General features: G+C 36.4%; 1 protein-coding gene across 3 annotated transcripts in view; it reads left to right on the top strand.

The window, feature by feature from the left end:
- Cep128 (centrosomal protein 128) overlaps positions 1–20,781 on the top strand; it is a 340,438-nt gene that overhangs the window by 287,073 nt on the left and 32,584 nt on the right. The gene's annotated exons all lie outside the window — the stretch shown is intronic.

The raw sequence follows: 20,781 nt of genomic DNA, 5'->3' as shown, positions 1-20,781 counted from the left end.
ATACAGCCTACATGAATACACAGTTCATTTTATTGCACTTACTATCTTATTGTGGGAAATCTTCCTGTTTTTGAACAGAGCCATGTGTCAATGATTACATACTTGCATTCATAACTTTTCCCTGGGCTAGTAATCTTCTACTCAAGAAAGCACCATTTCAACTAATTCAGTTCGATAATTTTATTCCTTTTTCAATTAATTATTGTGAAGCTAATATATGCTAACTTTTATTTAGTTGGCTAAAATAGTCTTTAATATGTTTTTCAGTCCCAGACACTGATATGACTGGGCAGCTATAGACAGACTTTCACCTGCAGTGTTCATGCACATAGGAGTTAAGGCCAGATTTTTCATTACCCTTAAGTATTTATGGTTGATTATTCTCCACTGAGAGTGATTACAGGTGAACTGGAGACAAAGTAGCATCTAATGGACAAAGAAGCCCAAATCCCAAAGGTGTCTAACCCTGGTGTTGAAAGCATAGATGTGTGATAAAACTTTCAGATGATACATTTGAAACCTACTCCTGGCTTCCTAATGTGATAACTGATGCCTCTCAAAGCATGAGTAGTAAAATGAAATTCATGCTTATCTCAGCACTATGACTTTACAGAAATGTCACATCAGTTTAACAACTTTTCTTTCACCAAAACGTAAGTACTTGTTTTTGCTGGTACCATCACTGAAGCTCATTCCCAAATCAACCATGACTTGGGTGAGGAACAATGTAGGAGAGTTTATAGTCCAAGTAGATTTGGGGTAAAGACTAAAGTAAATCTGTGGTATTTTCAGTGTGTTTTTTAATTGTTAGCCAGAGGCTACCACACCAAGAAAAAAAGCATGTGAAGAAGTGCAATTAGGGACATTATTATCATTTTAATACTATCGTAGATTAAAATTCTCAGACTCTTTTGTCAGTATAATATGGAGAGTCAGGATTCTGAAAGTCATATAGTAAAACTAGTGGCAACATATGAAGCAGCTTATTTGTTGTGTTCGGATATATAGAAGTTAGAAATGTGATTATTATATGTTAAATTACAAGGTGCTTCACTAGAGAGGAAACAATTAACATAAGCATTATGTCTTCCTTAGCAAGGTGGTTAGAACTTTCTAAGTGTTCAAAACGTATTATCTAATACCTCTACCCTTGGCCATCTTTCTCTAATACAGTAAATAAAGAATGTTTATTAACTGGTCCAGAGAGCCAAATTTGCAAAGTCTTTCGACACAGAACCAGTGGCCTGATTTACTCATTTAAATTCACATCACAGTATAGTTCTTAAAACTTCTCCCTAAGGAGTTAATTCCAGTTTTTTGGTGCCATGAATGATATAAGAGCTACACCAATCTGGTAACTCTCCTACGGTGCCAAGCCCATCAACAAATGTCAGTAAAATAACTGTGTTGGCCACATCAGCACCATTTCCTGCTGATAGAAGTTCCTTAAGATCTATTTATATCTTACTCATCATATTTATGGATTTTTATAGATTCCTATCATCACCAGATGCTTCACTAGGACTGTGAACTGGTGTTAATATGTGGGGGGGAACAAAACCCTTGAGATTGTAATGTTGGTCCCTTGAATCCCAAATTGGTTTTGAAATCTAGGTTTTTAGGGTAAGTGAAGAGACTCATAATGATGAATTCACATTAATAATTTCATGATTGTTGACATAATATCTTTAAGATGATACAGTGTGGCGGTTGCATCTGTGCAGTGCCTTGTAGATCTGGCATCATCCAGTTAATCTCTGTCTGGTTGTAGCTTGGTTTCCTATTGTCTCACCAGTGTTTTTCATCCCAACACATTTGGCTTACTTAGCTCACATGCCAATTTCTTGGCTTTTGTCAATTTGCATACTTGGACTAAGTGTCCACTATAAAAATCATTAGAATTGTGATTCCTTTTCCTCTTTGTCTTTGCCCTTAATTCTCTCTCTCTCTTTCCACCCTGCTATTGCAAACTACATCCCTTTTTACCAAATGATATCTAGCACATTTTTGAAGATCAGGCTGTAAGGCTTTTTCATCTGTTTCATTGTTTACAATGATGAAGTGTTGCTGAAGGACTAGATAATGGGCATTGTGTGTCTGTCTTTTGTAACTCACATTAGAAAAGCTTCCTAGGCCCCTAATAGTATAATTACATGATACAGTTCTTTGGTATGGATATCATTGTGCAACTTCAAGCTTGTTTGCCTGATAAAAAGATAGTGCTATTGCTTATAAGAAGCAGTATGTGACAAGTATTGTATTTTGTCTCATCCAGTGGGTGGAGTTCTGTAAGTACTCTAAGCACATTTTCTAACAGAGATAACTTCACTTACACACTCAGTCATCTTTCCCTAACACAAATGAACAATGCTAGAGTCAAGCTTTTTACCTTGTGGGCCTGGTCCACATCCACCATGAGGTCATACTTTTCTACACTGGCAATCAGCACATTCTTTTTGGATTCGAATAATTTATCGAATATTTACTGGGTGATAATTGGTATTTCTATTTTCACAAATGTGTCTTCAAATCTTCAGATAGGAAGATTTCTTACTCATGCTCTGTGAGGTAGAATGAATTTCGTGAGTGAAATGGCATTTTTTTGCCATCAAATTCTTTCCTCCGGAATTAATATTCTCATGGGATATTAATAGTAGTGTTAATATTAATACAAAGGAAAAGGCCCTGGGTGGAGAAAAATTATTTTTCCCTTCAAGGGCAGAGTTATCTCGGATAACTGTGAGGTACAGAGTTGCAGTGTGAGTGGAATATTAAACACATTATCGTTAACCAACAGGATGGCAGGCTATAATCTGTAGGATTCACTCTGGAAAATGGGACAATTGAACTTGTTTAATTTTGGCGCTGATGTAGGACCTTCTGTCCTCCTCAGGTCCTTCTAGGCTTTCTTCCTATGTTGCATCTCTATGGTTGTTATGGCCAAGAGAGATAATCAAGGTAGAAATTTGTCACATGTGTGTGACACTGCCTCCTGGCCCAGATACATAGATAATACTGGGTGAGGGTTCATTTACATTTCATGAATTTCACCACCTCATCATTATAAATGGATCCTTTTATGATTTTCTCTGAATCAGACTTTTGCGGCATCCTAAAAGTGCCCGAAATTTTTTTTTTAAAGAAAGCTTTTCTCAAGCAAACTTGACTTAATGGATAGGTAAATGTGCAATTTCAAAAGCTGTTACTCATAAGGTGTCAAAAATGCATCAAAATAGGCCACTTAACTAAAATATAAGTTTTCTTAGGCAGAGAAGGCAGTGAATTACAAAATACAGTGCTATTGGAATGTGTAATTTGAAAATAGAAGCAGTTGTTATTTCACTTAGATTTATAATACTTTAAATCCTAGTGTTGTCTTTTAGAAGTGTCTCCCATTTTCTTTATTTCTATCCTCTATGTTTTTGTGTTTCTTAATTGTCTAATACAGTTCACAATCTCTGTTTTTATGTGATGGAAATTACAACAATATGCCTTTGGATTTCTGATGCTTAAAAAATAAGAACACAAATGCTTTCTTAGGTAAATTTTTTAGGCATGCATGTACATAATAGTTTACATTGGGTAGATAACCTGTTCACTTATTGGGAACTAAACTTATTAAACTTCAGCTTCAGTTAAGCTGGAGGTAAATGAGCAATATAAAAAAATGCAAACAGGGCCGGGAGTTTGGCCTAGTGGTAGAGTGCTTGCCTAGCATGCACTAAGACCCAGGTTTGATTCCTCGGTACCACATACATAGAAAAAAATGCCAGAAGTGGTGCTGAGGCTGAAGTGGGAGCAAGTGGGAGCCTTGAGAAAATCCAAGGAAGGACAGGGCTCAAGCCCTGAGCTCAAGCCCAGGACTGGCAAAAAAAAAAAAAATGCAAACAGTCTGAGAATTTCCCTTTGAGCATTTTCAAGCCAATAATACGTACTCAATTAAAATCAGCTTATTTCTATATTATTCATATGCTCATTTGTCATATATTGAGAAATAAATAATAGGAAAAAGGTTCCTTCAAGTACACTTACAAGAAAAACCTGTACTTCTTGTGGTAATGAACTAAATCTTCAAAGTATTTTGAATATTTGGGACCTGAGGGCTTGCCCTTAATTCCATTTTGGGGTTAAATCAGAATGATAAGAAATGCAGTTTGGGCTTAATTTTTCTGGATGAAAATCTTCCTAAAATATATGGGTGTATTTTCTCAACTAGCAAGATTTTTTTTTATCATTTTTTTATGATTTAGACCAGACATGCCTCAGGGACATAATTGTCAGTATCAATCATCATCGAGGAATATGATAAGTAGGAAAACGTTGAAGGTGATTAGACTATCTGCATTATTTGCTTCAGAAATAACCCCTCATTTACCGCAAGGACTCTTATTATAAACTAACCACATACAGATTCCTGGAGGGGATACGTAAACATCATAATTCTTTGTTGGAAGGAGGTATCTTATGCATGGAAACATACTCAGTAGTATTCTTGGCCTTTTTTAGGAGGAAAAGAAAAAGCAGACATACTTTTGTGAGAGTAACAGGTATTTAGAAAATGGAAACAATGCAGATAAAGGAGATTTTACTAGGGAAGCAGGATAGGAGTCTGAACATAACATGACTGTTGGAGGGCTGTGTAGAGTTGGAAAGTCAAGCCTAAGAGCTGGGTGCCTGAAGTAACTAGTAACTTCCAGTAAATGACATTAAAAGTATTGGATGGATCATGGTGATGTCTTAAAATGAATCTTAGGACCACAATATACCCTTAATGTCCACCTTGAGGTAGAATTAAAGTTTAGGGATGTATACACTTTCCCAAATGCAAGATGTCCAGTTTCTAAAGCTGCTACTTAGAAAAAGCTAAAAAACAGTGTTAATACAGGTGTAACATAGTATCTGTAACTAACTGCAACCTAGCTACCATCCAATGAGTTGTTTCTCTTCCACTTTTTCCTGTTCTTACTTCTCCTCTTCTGTTTGCTTTGATCTTTTGCTTCCTTGCTGGTTTTTTTTTTTTTCATTGCTTTTCCTTTACTCTTCTTTTATGTGCACCAGGTAATGGGAATGCAAGCCTCTGAAAAGATAAAGCAAAGGCATGATTAGTGTACTAGTATTCCTATTCACTTAGAACAAGTTCTCATTGAATAGTATAAAGCGACAGGAATGTAGTCTCTCACAGTTCCGAAGACCATAAAACCAAAGATTAACTCCCTTGAATACAAACACAAGTGCCTGTTCTTCACGAAAAATTAGTTTGGGGGGAGGAGGAAGGATTCTTGTGTATTTTAGAGTATTTAGGGGCATCTCTGAACTCTACCATCTAGATGCCACAACCAGTTTGTTGGTTGCAACAACTGAACATGTCTTCAGACATTGCTGGATGTCTTCTTCTGACAAAAATACCCTGGTTGAGGTGACTCCCATAACTCTATTGTTTACTTATTTAATAATAACAGTTATGGAGTACACACTAAGTGCTAACCTCACTACTGAACACTTACATTACCTAAAGTAAATCTTAACAAAACCTTTCAAAAGGTAAGTCCTCTTTTTTTCCTTACGGGAATTAAGTCAAAATTGGGTCAAAATTACCCAACTTGTAAAAGGAAGAGCCAAGATTTAATCTAGCAGTTGGGATTTAGAAGAGATACGCTTACCTCTAGTGGTACAGCGAATGTCCTGTTTTCATTTAAAGAATATTTTTATTATAAACTTCAAAAGCACCTTCCCTTGAAGCTACTTAAGAGTTTGTAAATAAACTGTAGGAATGGATAAAAGAAGAGAATGACCATTTACTAGGCTCGCTGGAAAGAGCATAGTCATCTTACAATTTTCATGTAAGTAATTCATTTTAATTCTCATGGTAGCTCTTTGGAGTAGACATTATTATATTAATTAATGGAAGAACTTGACTCTAAAATAGTTCAGTATCTTTAGCCAAAGTATAATCTGGTATAAGAAGAAGCAGAATTTAACCCTGTGTTTGTGACCTTTAAGGTCATGATTTTCCATGTTGCTCTTCCACTTTCCTTAGATGTGGAGGAAGAGAATTATAGTCTCTCTCTCTTTTTTTTCTATAAAAATACCAAATTCATAGCACTGATACCTGGAGATTTTGAGCCTTCCCTTGTCCTTTCCCCTACACTTTGCAATAGGGTCGAAGAATGTGTTATGAAATGTTAAGAGTAATATTACCCACCTTGTAAGATAAGAAAGAATATAAAATGAATATTAATTTTGGTAAAATTTTGGGCATTAAATTTATAAGCTGTGTACTTTTCCACTTGCATTTCGTTTCTTTCAAAGCACTAGCAATATTTCTACCTCTTTCTCTACCACAATTAACGATATTTGAAAACTTGACCTAAACTACCAACTCATTCTTTTTTTAACTTAAATTTTATTGCTAAGATGATGTACAGAGGGGTTACAGTTACATATGTAAGATAATGAGTATATTTCAAACATTGTTGTCAAACATTACTGCTCCCCATTTTTCTCCCACTTTCCTTTCCTTCAACCCTCCCAAGTTGTACTGTTCATTTCCAACATACTGTCTTGTGAGTATTGCTGTTGCATCGATTCACCCTTTGTCCTTTGTCTCACCATTTTGTTATTCCCCTTTCCTTCTACTCTTCAGATAAACATATATACAAGACCCAGGGCCAGATGCCCCTTAGCAGTAGATAAACAGATCAAGAAAATGTGTACAATGGGATTCTATACTTCCATCAGAAAGAACAGCATCACCCCATTTATAAGGAAATGGAAATACTTGAAAAAAAATCAAATTAAGTGAAGTAAGAGGGACGAACCCAGGAATAAGCTGAGAGACAGCCTGAGGAGAACCAGCCAAAAGAGCCAGGCATAGTAACACACACCTGTATTTCTGGCATTTGAAAGGTGGAAACAGAATGTAGTAATGTAAGACACTGTACAGAAATCAAATACAGTGACAACATTGGATAAACCAAGTGAACAAAAATGAAAGAAAAAAGAAAATAACTTCATACAGTACATTAAAAATAATCACAACTAAGAAAAACCTCATTTCCATATCTTAAAGTTCATTTCCTTTAGCATCATCTTCTATGGTCATATATATATAGCTACTGAGTTGTTGTGGTCTTCTGCTAAGAAAGTCCTAGACATACACTAATTATTGCAGATGAGAGAAACCATGGAGCCTATATTCTTTTGGGAAGGCCTTTGTCTTACTTCACTTAATAAGACTCTTTCTTGACTGAAAATGAAGATATCTGAGAAGTAGGAGGAGAAAACAAGTTTTGAAAGCAAAACAATTATATACTTCAGAAGACCAGTGAGTTCTAGGTGGAAGACCTCAGGTTAAGAGAAGGAGACTGATTTTTCCAAGGTGTTTTATTTTTTTTTTATAACATACTGCATAAGTGGAAAAGGCATTAGTTAGAAAAAGATAGTTAACTCTGATCTGTATGTACAAGATAAAAAACGGATATCAAGATCTGGTATTAGATCTGGCTATCAGATTAACCTATGACTTATGCTTTTTACTATAAACACACAAATATATACCTAGGATGCCTGATGCAGAAGGAGAAGAACAATATTACAACAGAACTCTAGGCCAGTATCCTGAAAGTCATAGTACACATAAGTTCTTGGTATTTCTAAACTGAGCAAAGAAAAGCCAACCATCCAATCCATACAAATGTGTATCCATGTACTCAACTTAGTGGACTGAGCACTTTCAATGTACACCATTACTTAAAGGAGATGTTACTTAAAAAAAGGAATAAAGCAGAGGCTGGGAGTTTGGCCTAGTGGTAGAGTCCTTATCTAGCATGCACGAAGACCCCGGTTCAATTCCTTGGTACCACATACATAGAAAAAAGCCAGAAGTGGTGCTGTGTCTCAAGTGGTAGAGCACTAGCCTTTAGAAAGTCCAAGGACAGTCCTCAGGCACTGAGCTCAAGCCCAGAACTGGGGGGAAAAAGCACTGATTTAGAAAAGATGTTTATATTTGTGACCTGTTGAGAATCTGAGTCACAGACCACAGAGATTCCAAAGGCAATGTGATAATATAGCCTATCTCATCAAGGACCAGCAGTAGACCTGTTCTAATGCCATGCAAGCAGAGGGGGGGGAAGGAGGAGTATGAATGTTCAAGAAGTAATGCACCTGATGAATGTAACTGTAACCCTTCTATACATCACCCCAACAATAAAATACAATAAAAAATAACTCCATGGTTGTGAATTTTGACAAGACATTCAGTTCAGTACATATTTATCCAGAGCATGGGAAGAAGGACTGAGTTAGTATGCCTCAAGATTATAAAAAATTAGAACTCAGTATGCTAATAACTTATTGTAGCAAATGGTAAATTGAATTACTAATTACATTTCATTAAAATAAAGACTTCAGGGGAAACTGTTCTAGGAAGCAGAAATCAGTTAACTATTAAATATGATTTTTTAAAGATGTTTTTGCAGTCTGCGTATAGACCATTTTTTAAAACTCAATTACATTTAAGTAAAAGTGGTATCATATTCTGGTTATCAAAAATGGCCACAGTGAAATTCAGAAATGATATATTGGCTATCTGCCTTTTCAGCAAATAACATTTTAATGGCAAAGTCTATGTATAGCTAAAGAATTCTTAACCTTCACTTTTGCTTTCTTTCAATAATGGATATAATAAAATTTCGCATCAAGAAAGGAACTTGGAACCCCTTGCCTATTATGGCAGAATTTGACTTGAACATTCATCTGTGCAGTCAATAAGTGAATATAAAATGACAAAAAATTATTATAGTTATTACTCTTTGGAAATCACTTGGATTCACTCTATAATATGAAAACCAGGAATAAAATAACTTTTCTTTCAGAGAAATATCCTACATTTGGCACTGTGTCAGAAAAAAAAACTTTATATGAGACAGAAAGAACAAAGGAAAATTAGGTTAAGAGAGGAAAGTATTATCTATCTTGGTAGGAAGGTACAAAGAGAAAAAGGGTTGGTGCAATTCATAGATGTGTTTTGTGTGTATGATGCTTCATTTGAAGCCAAGGAGAGAGTTAAGATGAAGACCCTGAGATTTTTTTTTCTGTTAGGGCTATCTATGCCAATCATAAGACCATGCCTCTAAAACAAAATTACAGTTAGATTTAATATTTACAGGAATAGAAAATAGAAAGCTTTTTGCTGAGTGGGAAAGACTTCAAAGGCTAGGGTCAATAAGAACAGGAAGCCAATCAGAGTGAAGGGGGCTGTCTAACACAGGAGAGGGACATATAAAGACCCAGAGCTCAGAGCTCTCTCTCTCTCTCTCTCTCTCTCTCTCTCTCTCTCTCTCTCTCTCTCTCTCTCTCTCTCTCTCTCTCTCTCTCTCTCTCTCTCTCTCTCTCTGTCTCTGTCTCTGTCTCTGTCTCTCTCTGGTGTTTTCTACTCCACTCCAAGAGGAAGAGTTGTGTCAGGTAAGTCTGGGGCCACACAGTTTGTGTGTGTAGCTGCTCGATGAGATGGATTAAATTCTAATCACAAACGCCAGCATTCCCAGCACAGTCTGCCTGTGTACTCTGTGCCTGCGTAAGGAGTGTGCCATTGACGTGAGCTCAGGAAGGGCATGCGTGGCTTTCAGTGGAGGTTCACTGCTTCCTAGCATGCTGTGTGTTTAGGGGAAGTGCGGGTAGAAACTCAAGGTAAGCGGGCTCTTACTGCAAACATTCTTCACAGCCTGTTTGGCATGTGTACTCTGGAAGTTTGTGGAGGTTCCTCTCAGAAGAAAAAAAAAACATGTTATGATTCTAAGGTAGGAAACTTCAAATATATTCTTCTCTAGAAGTGTTGTAAAGACGGAACGGTTGTCTCAATGGTGACCATTTCCTAACACCTGCCGCGTTCCTGGCATGGTGCTTTGATTGAATGGTAGACCAGTCCCTGCAGAACCTTGTATGGCAATGCCATTTGGTGATCAGCTCTCATTCTGTTTCCATGCATGCCCTCTATGCAGAAATGTCTACTGTTACCATTTTTAAAGGGACGAAGAAGAGGGGTGAAACATCTTAAATGCCATTCTTGCTGCTTTGAAAGTGAATCCAGTGGTTATTCTTCCACTACAACTTGATTGAGATGGTCATTAATAGTTAATTGCCCAATAAAGAATGCTCCCATGTGTTTGGCATTCGAATTGAGGATGCGTTACTCTGGGTTACTTCAAAATAAAGAACAGGGTGGGGGGATTGATAGATGATCTCAGAATAGAATGGCCCTGTCAGAACTGATAGTCATATGTATTACTGTTCACATCATGATGAAATTAATTAAGTGTGTATCAAAAAAAAAACAGCTTACTGGAATCATCTTGGTCGGAGTGGGAGAGAAGATGGTTAGTACCTTTGTAAAGGGAAGATAAGCTTTGGTCATGATCATTGTCTCGTTTGGGAAGGAGCTGGCAAGAATATTGCTCGTAAGTGTCCAGCTGGCTTTAGGGTGGGACCATAGTGAGTGACTGGTATTCCACAATGAGAACTTGATGTCTTCCCAGTGTTCCCGAAATGTCCACCAGTGTAGCTGCTGGTCAAGGCTGTCACTCAGGAAACAGGAGCCAGAGGAATGGCATGTGGTTGAAACCACATGGTGAGAGGTAAAGATCACTTTTATTTGGAAGAAGAGGGTAGAGGTTCCTAAGTGTTCTATGTGTAATTAGTAATCTGTTCTATTTCTATTGTCTTATTTTCTGCTTTGTTTCTAGCAATGAAGAGGAGGGCTCCCTCTAAAAAGTACTGAGTTCTAAATACCATCTCCATACCTGCTTTTGTAAGGCAGCTCCTCACTGAATCTTTGCTTCATTTGTTAATCTTCATATATATATATATATATGTATATATATACACACACCCCTATACACACATGTGTACACACATCTATATTTATAGTATCAAATAATGTTAGCTTTATGCATGCATATATATATATATATACACATTTGTTGTGATCTTTTTCTATAAAGTTCTTCATTTCCCATACATCATCTTACTCTGAACTTTATAATCATTCTGTACAGAGGTTACATGGTGCACCCAGGCTCACACTTTCGGGGCCAGAACTAGCAATGAGGTTTCCTGATGCCTAGCCAAGAGTTCTTTCCACTACAACAGCTGACAATAGTAACTGGGAAAGCCATGAGGAGAAGTTGATTTGGCTTCTCTGAAGTTGAGAATGATACATAGTGGCTGAAATGTTAGCAGTGCACTTGCACCAGGGAAGTCTTGTCTCTGACTAAGATGAGTTGGCATCAGTAGCCATGTGTTAAAACTTTGTTGTGTTCTGCCCTGTTGTTTTAATCAGTTTTATCAGTTGTCCATTTTTGGCATGTAAATGATCAGATGGCTGTATATTACACTAATAAAAACACTGGAAGATACTTTATCGCCAAAAGTATCCAGGTCTATTATCCCAGAATATATTTCCCCAGTTGCTGAAAGAATGACAAACAATAAAATTTTTAACAACCTCTTTGGTACTATTCCATCCCTTTACCCATAGTGATACCCTATTCCTACACCAAAATTCAAGGTTATATCCAGTAATAGAAATAAGTAACAAAGATAAGATGTAGGGGCGGTAGGGTTTGAGGTAAGAAAGTAGGAAACATGAATATTTGTATTGTGAATAAATCATAGAAGATAGATTGATACATAGATGTCTAGGATAATCATCACTTCACTTGAGAACGGAGAAGAATATGATAGGTTGATTGGCTTAACGGGAATAGGAAAAAGACTCATTGCATATTATTTCAATTTGTATTTAGAATTTTTGAATATACTAAGACACTTAAAAACAAGTTATTACTATTGGCTATACCTCTTCATGATTAGAAGCAGAGTCTCTGTTAAATATGAGGTAAGTATTACCTATTATTTCTCTGTATCCCAGGTGTCTGCACTTATAGATTCAACTAATGATGGGTTGTCTACTGTTTGTTTGGTGTGTGTGTGTGTGTGTGTGTGTGTGTGTGTGTGTGTGTGTGTGCCCATGTACCTGTGTGCTGGTACTTAGACTTGAACTCATGGCCTCTTCCTCTCACTAGATTCTTTTCAATCCAGGTTGTGACATTCATCAACTTGAGTTGCTTCTTACACAATGGGATCAGGTGTTCACCACTGTATGTGGTGAGCTTTGTTCAATTAGGAGCACATCTGTAGGATCCTCCTATCTCAGATTTCGGTGTCTCCTACACTTCTCGCAGTGGCACTTGCCACTCCACTGGACCAGGATGAAAACTAGCTTCAGTGGAGCCACATCCTCTTCTTTATATTTATTGTTCTACACTAGCAACCTATTTGTCTTTCTTCTCTTAGGCCTGGACCCCTTGCCAGTGGTATTTATATGACCCGTGTCTTTTTTGTACTTCACAACTAGCCTATGAGAAAAAAGTTAAGCCTGGTTAAGAAGATCACATAGCAAGTTTTTCCATTTTCCAATGCTCCTCTATATTCTTCTATAATTTTAAGAATGCAGGTAAAAATTGTATTTATAGCCAATGCTGAATCTGTATATGTGAGCCATTGAATAAGAGGATTTTGAACAGAGTTGGCTTCAGTCTTGGTTTCCAGAGCTTATTTTTACTTGAAATGTTCAAATTAATAGGCACAAATAAATATGAGATGTGATAAACTACAGATTCCAGAGGCATCTTGTTTGACAACTCAATTGGAATAAAATCAGTGCCTCTTTATTTTAAAAAATACTTTGATGGAAGGAGCCTGCTGTTATAAGGACGTTGGAATGCTTGTGGGTTTGAGGGAGGTATTACAAAAGATAATCACCCAAATTCTAAGATTCTTTTTACTTTTTATATATTTTTATTGTAATTAATAGAAGGGCTACATTGTATTCACCAGATAGAAGGTGCATTACTTCACAAACATTGGTAACCTTTCTCATGTCTTGGTCCCCATTTCCCTTCCCCCACCTCTGTCCCCTCATCTTGTTTTCCCCCCTTCCTTATCCTATTTCAAATAACCAAATAAACAGTATATAACCAAATATAGTATATCAGGTAACAAGGTAAAATACTGTAACCATATGAGATAACCAAGGGACAGCAAAAGAGATGAGAGATATCATAGTACATTAAGGACAACCATCACTCATTATATGGTTTTTGTTTCTATATCTTTTTACTTTTAAGACAAGTTATTCCACTCAATGTGGAGTTTCTGTCTTTGTATTTTTAACCTTCGCCTTGATGCGTACGCCACACTCATATGGACCAAACCATAGCTGCTGAGATGTGAAATTAAGTGATTTAAAGATTTACTTCTGATTCCCAAGATATGCTCCAATGCATCCCGTGATGGGCTTTAGGACATAGAATGACCTCAATCTGGGGCCAGGGGGAAAATATCCCCACAGTGAGGATGAATGTTGCACAGTGGCTACACAGCTAGCAAATATGGTTTTAAATTTTTTTTAATTTTTTTTGCAAAAATCATACTTTTTATAAAATTGTGGTCATAAGGCAGGAAACTTAATTATAACAACCACACTTATTATACAATGGAAACTCTCTAAGTTGTTCAACATGTTCTCATCGATGGAAGATTAAATTCACGGATTTTTTTCCTTCTTTTTCTAAACTACTTTTGGATCAATGTGTGGAACCAAAACTAAATATAAAACCTTTGGGAAAATTTTGTTACATCCAGATTTTAGTTTGTCCATGGTAATGAGAGGAAAAGGATATGGCTAGCCCTTGATTGTCCACTTGTAAAGAATGGAGTGTTGGTGTACTAGACAAGACAGTCTTACGCAAGGCTGTGACTGAGTTGTCATCTGCATAATCAGGAGTGAACTGTAGTCTTACACTATAATCTCCCAAATAATACATTTAATCTGTGTGCTCAGAAAACAAGGCAACCCTGACTGACTCAATAGGTCCTCAGCATACTACTTTCTATCTCCTGTTAAAGGAAGTGATCAGAAAGTAGTGGAGGAAAGTAAGCAGAAGAGAACCAAGTAATCTGGGTGAAATTCCAAACCGAATAATCACCTTCATCTGAAACAGGAGAATTGGAAAGACTATATGGAAGGTTCCATGATCCCTTCATGCCCATAGTGGCAAGTAGTATGTAAGTTGGCAAGAGACCTCTACAAAGAGTATGGATAGATGTACTCATTTTTCAAAGGCTCCTATTTAACTCACTGTAATTTAAGATTACATAGCTCTACTTCCCTTGCATACATCTTCTGTGGCATGTCTACAACTTTGTTTGAGAACCTAACAATCACTCCTCTGAATGGGACATGAGCATGGAGACACATTGAGGAATTTGCAAGCGTAGTCTAGAGAGCCCTTAGCCCCGGCTACTCTACCTACTTTTTTGTGTGTGATTTCTTTTTTTAATATTGTCTACTATTTTATTTTTTTCATATATTTTTATTGAAATTAATAGAAGGGGTACATTATATTTGCCAAATAGAAGGTGCATTAATTCACATACATTGATACCCTTTCTCATGTCTTGGTCCCCATATCTCTCCCCCCCCATCCCCACCTGTGTGATTTCTTTTTATCTTGATCATTTTTTGTTGTTCCATGTGGGTATAGTACAAAGTTTTTAGAAAAGACACCATGGGCTTATTTCTAGAGAGAGCATAGATTATTTGGTTCCTTTTAGAACACCTGCAGATCTGCTATTAATATACTAATTTAATTAGTATACTGTGTTTCTTTCATATAAGTAAGTAGAATTCAGTTACCCAAAGGCTCACAGCAACTAAGTGCCAGAAGCACTAAGTGCCGTTTGGTGTAGTACTGAAGTCTATGCATTTTCTACTCTAATATTTCTACCTCTCAAAGTTAGATAAAGGAAAATTAAGTACTAGCAGGTCAGACAAGAGTTCTTGTCTTCCTGTGGAGTTGTAATTTATATGTAGAAAGCTTGTATGAAAAGGAAGAAACGAAGTAGTAAACAATTGGTTTTGGGGGTAATTGTTGTTTAATACTTCACTAGTTTTCTTGTCATAGATACAGAAAATGGTTGTGATGTGCTTGGTAGCAGGGTAGTGGGGAGGAGAGCCTGTTTTGGAAGAGAAGTTCAAGACATAGTTAACACTGGATCAGTTATTGTTGGTTTAATGGATTGGGTTCTTAGAATGGTCAAGGTTACCTTGATCTTCCTCCTTGTTCATCTGTATCCCATATAACCTCTATAACCCATCCAGGCCAAGGAGATTCTTTAGGAATAAAGAGCTATAAATACTCTCAGGGCATAGGAGAAAAGGCCTTGTGGGTGAGAGCAGTGTTAAAAATGAAGTTTACAAGCCAGTTCACATGCAACTATTATTGATTTATAGCCCACTGAGCTTTAAACACATCCCAGAGTGGTAAAGAAGAAAAAGAAATGTTTATAATATACACTCTCAGACTTGCATAAACCCTGATTGCACACTCAGAATTACATTCTGCGAAAAATCAGTCTGCCTTTCTAATGTAAGTCATGAGAACATGTCTAATCTTTAAACCTCAAAACTAAGGTTAGAGAGTTGCATGTAAACCCTTGAATTTTTTTTTGCCAGTCCTGGGGCTTGAACTCAGTGCCTGAGCACTGTTCTTGGGCTTTCTTCAAGGCTAGAGCTCTACCGCTTGAGCCACAGTACCACTACTGGCTTTTTCTGTGTATGTGGTCCTAAGGAATCAAACCCAGTCTTCATGCATGCTAGACAAGCACTCTACCAAATTCCCAGCCCCAACCCTTGAAATTTTGAAAGCAAAGTTTTGTATAATGGAGTCAAATGTGTTGTGCATAATACATATTATTAAATAGAATGTTTGTGTAATCCATGCCTAAATAGTTGTTTTATGACAAACTGAGCAAGTTGCTTCTCAAATATAATTTACCTTTGCATTTTCACAGCCATTTGGGTTATTATCATGTCTGCTTTACAAAAAAGAATATAGGTGGACCTAAGTTGAATAATCTGCTAACATTTGCAAAGGAGATAGTGTAGTCGGAAATCAAACTTGAAGATTGTATAAAATGTTTCTCATATACTTCCAAGTGAATTAAAAAGTTAGTGATATCTTGAAGTTTCACGTTTACTATTTTACCATGATGTAAAAATAGAGGAAACAAATATGTAGCACTGAAAGATTAACTTCTAAAAGAAGGTCATTTTATCATAACCTTATTTAAAATGTTTCTATAGGCATGTACAAAATCATAATACCCACTTTATTATACTACAAGATAATTGCTCCAAACAATATTAAAACAGGTTTTAGGTGGACTGACCATTTCCCTTCTCTTTTCTTTGTCAGAATAGATCTGGTAAGGGACAAGGCTGCCTAGAACAGTGAAATATGTTACTTTCTTGTAAGCACATAGCAGCACTGTGTTTATGATCCATTTGAGAAGTGCTGAATAATATTAATTACTATTACTAGTAAAAAAGGCGAAAAGCACTTCAAAGAAAAGGGTTTAAAATGCCAAAGTAAATGTGCATAATGTTAGTGTATCTTCCTTTGAGTGAAGCTCTGGGAAATGAAATTGAACTTGGGATCTGTGGGCCATGCTGGAATCATTCAGGTGTAGGTTGACAGTAAAGTGCCATCTCAGGAAAAAGGCAGCACAACAGGGCTATGAGATGCAAAGAGTAAAGGGAAAATGGCTCAGATGAGATTGAGATTGTGGCATACTAAATGGATGTTTAAGATGTTTAACCCCAAAGCAAAGTATAGATTTAATCATATTTCTGTGCTACAACTCCAATTTTGATAAGGTGACTCTTAACTGAATCTGGGAGAATGGGTTAAAAGAGAAAATATGCAAGGCAGCCATTTTAATAATTCTATAGAATTATGAGGAAGGCTTAGAGTAATGACAATAAAGATGGAGTAAGAACCTTGTGTATGACCAATATCTAAGGTCAAAACAGTGCTGTTGGTTTGTAGGGACTATGATTTATCCTCTTATGGTTAAGGTTATGGACTTGGAAAAGAAGCTAGTAACCTAGATAAATCAGGTAGGCTCAATTTCATCATATGCTTTCTTAAATGTGGAATAAACATTGAAGAATAATATCTTAATTCTTTTTAAAATTATATATTTTTTCATATAATTTTTATTGTAATTAATAGAAGGGTTATATTACATTCATCAGATAGAAGGTGTATTACTTCTTAAACATTGATACCCTTTCTCATGTTTTGGTCCCAATTTCCCTCCCCCCACTCCCTCCCCTCACTTTGTTTCCCCCCTTCCCTATCCTATTTCAAATAACCAAATACACATATATACATATATCAGATAACAAGGTAAAATGTTGTAACAATATGAGATAACCAAGGGACAGCAAAAGAGATGAAAGATAACATAGTACATTAAGGACAACAAGCACTCATTATATGGCTTTTGTTTCTATATACTAGAGGTCCTTTCATTTAGTATCATCCCTATGTATCTTTATGTATCTAAGTTTTGCTCTATTGTAAATCTTTGCTAGGAGAACCCAAGGTTTCTACTGATTATGACAAATGAGGAAACCATTGAGCCTATGTTCCTTTGAGTCTGGCTTACTTCACTTAATATGATCTTTTTCTTTCTTTCCATTTCCTTACAAATGGGTGATGTTGTTCTTTCTGATGGCAGCATAGAATTCCATTGTGTATAAATATCACATCTTGTTGATCCACTCATCAACTGAGGGACATCTGGGTTGGTTTCATATCTTTGCTATGGTAAATAGTGCTGCAATGAACATTGTTATGACAGTGTGTTTAGTATGTCCTTGTTTCTGGGTGGTTGGGTAAATGCCAAGTAGTGGAATTGCTAGGTCATAGGGGAGCTCTATGTTTAGTCTTTTGAGGAACTGCCATATTGCTTTCCAGAGTGGTTGAACGAGTTTGCACTCCCACCAACAGGTGGCCACATCCCCTCCAGCATCTGTTATTATTAGATTTCTTGATCCTAGCCATTCTAACTGGAGTGAGGTGGAATCTTAGAGTTGTTTTGATTTGCATTTCTTTTATGACCAGAGATGTCGAGCATTTCTTCATGTGTCTATAGGCCATTCTTATTTCTTCTTCAGAGAAGACTAAGTCTTTGGCCCATCTTTTAATGGGATGGTTGTTTCTTTGGAGATTAGTTTTGGAGGGATTCAATTTTTTGAGCTGTTGATATATTTTAGATATAAGGCCTTTGTCTGTTGTATGGTTAGTGAAAATCTTCCACTCTGTAGGTTTTCTGCTTAATTGGCTAGCTATGTCCTTTTCATACAGAAGCTCTGCAGTTTAATGCGGTCTCACTTATTCAGACTTTCCTTGATTTATCATGTTTCTGGGTCCTTATTAAGAAAGTTTTGACCTGTGTATCCCCTATTCCTTCTTGTAAAGTTTTCAGGGTATCTGCTTTTACCTTGAGTTCTTTGCTCCATTTGGAGTTAATCCTGGTGCAGGGTGGCAAAGAAGGATCCAACTTTAGTTTTCTGCAGGTGCTTAACCAATTCTGCCAGCACCACTTGTTGAAGAGGCTGTCTTTCTTCCTTTCTTAAAATTATACAATTTTATTGTTATTATTAAGGTGTTGTACAGAGTTTACCATTTTAAAAGTCAGATAATGAGTATATTTCTCTCTCTCTCTTTTTTGGACAATATCATCCCTCCCTTTACTTTCCCTCTCATCCACACCCACAAATTACATAGGTCATTTTCCACATGGTGTATACTGAATAGCAGGCTTGCATTTGTTTGCTCTTTCTTACTCCCTTTCTGAGCCTAGCTATTAACTCTTCACAAAATGTTAGAGAGCTTTGCTTTGCTGGCATTGGAGGTGAATAAGAACGTGCTACACAGTTATCTTCAGCGACTTGAAGACTTTACCTGCAGTCAATAACATGAACACATAACGTTGTCATTCTATTTCTAGTTTAGATTTGCCTGTTGCGAGCAGTTCATGGGTATGCAGCTCTACAGTATGTAGTCTTTTGTGACTAGCTTCTTTCCCATACCCTAATGTTTTTGAGGGGCATTCATATTGCAGCATTTCTTCTCACTGAAGAGTAACATTCTGATGTATGGATGATGTATTTATTCATCAGTTGATGGGCTTTTGGGATATGGTAAATGATGTTGCTGTGTTAAAAGGTATTAAGTTTTTCTTTTTGTCAATTGCAGGGCTTGAACTCTGGACCTGGGCACTGTCTCTAAGCAATTTTACTCAAGGCTAGCACTCTACACTTTGAGCCACAGAGCCACTTGTTTTTTGAGTGGTTAATTAGAGATAAGAGTCTCACAGACTGTTCTGCCTGGGCCTTCTTTGAACTGTGATCCTCAAATCGCAGCCTCCCGAGTAGCTAGGATCACAGGTGAAGCCACCAGCACTGGCCCTTGTAAAAGTGTTTGTGTGAACATGAGGTAGGGTCTTAGGAATGACATTTCTGGATCATCTAACAATACTGTCTTTGACATATTCAAAATGTGAGCTCTGAAAGTATGTGTGTGCACTGGTACCAAAGTGTGAACTCAAGACATCTTGTTCTCCCTCTTGGCTTTTTCACTGAGCACTCTACTACTTGAGCCACCACTCCAGTCCAAGTATGTTTACCATTTTGAGGAGTTGCTGGGTAATTTTCTAATGCAGCAGTGCTAATTAACATTTGTACTAGCAATGTGTCAGGACTCCAGTTCCTGTCTATCCTCTTCAACACAACATTGTCTGATTTTTAAAATCATCTTTCCCCCATAGATGTAAAGTGGTTACATCATTGTGATTTTTCTGTGTATGTATTTTCCTAAAGATGATGAAAAGCTTATTTTTCTGCATATTTGATTTTTGTGGACTCTTTTTGGAGACTTATTCAGATCCTTAGCCCAGTTTAACTTTAGGTTCGTCATCTTTTTAATTGTTGAGTTAAAAGCTATCCTTTCTATACATTCTTGATAAAAGTTTTCTATTTTTGCCTCAAAAAATTGATTCTAAGGATTGGTATTTCACATTTTAATGTACCTTTTCAAGCATAAATGTTTTTAATTTTGACAACATCTCATTGATCAAGTTCTCTTTCAGTGTTTGTGTTTTTCAGATCAATAACTAATAGCTCATTTGCCTTGCTCAAAGTAACAGAAGAATTTTACCTTAGTTCTTTAAAAAGTATTATAATTTTTTAAAAACCTAGAGCTATTTTGGACATTGTTGTTATCCAGTTGACATTTAGGACTTTGATCCCTTTGGAATTAATTTTTATATGTGATGTAAAAGAAGATTAAACTTCATTCATTTTCATGTAGATAATCAATTGTCACAGAGTCATTTGTTAAGAATACACTCCTCCCCATATTAAAAGATCGTGGGACCTGAATTTAAAATCAACTGGTCATAAGTGTGTAAGACATTATTTCTATATTCTTCATCCTATTTCATTTATCTCTTCAGCTATGTTTTTTTTTTTACTAATACCACACTGTCTTGATAGTTTTTAATATGAGAAGAGTGATTCTTCACATTCCAATTTTAGAAATGTAAATGCAAGATTGTAATCTCCCTCACCTTTTCATATATGTTTTTTGGTGTCAGCTTATAAATTTCTGTGAATAAATCATCTTGGATTTTGATAAGGCATGCTGTTGATCTGTAGATTACTTTGGGGCAGATTTTAGCAACTGTCAATCTTCTATGAACATGAATTATCTATTTAGGTCTTCAATTTTTCTTAGTAATATTTTTAGTTGACTACGTATTTTGTGCTTTTTGTGTGTAGGGCTGTTAAGTGTATACTTACGTTTTAAA

Source organism: Megascapheus bottae, chromosome 14 (assembly GCF_031878675.1).
Source record: "Megascapheus bottae isolate mThoBot1 chromosome 14, mThoBot2.hap1, whole genome shotgun sequence".
Classification (NCBI taxonomy): domain Eukaryota; kingdom Metazoa; phylum Chordata; class Mammalia; order Rodentia; family Geomyidae; genus Megascapheus; species Megascapheus bottae.
This window is presented reverse-complemented; position numbering and strand designations above follow the sequence as displayed.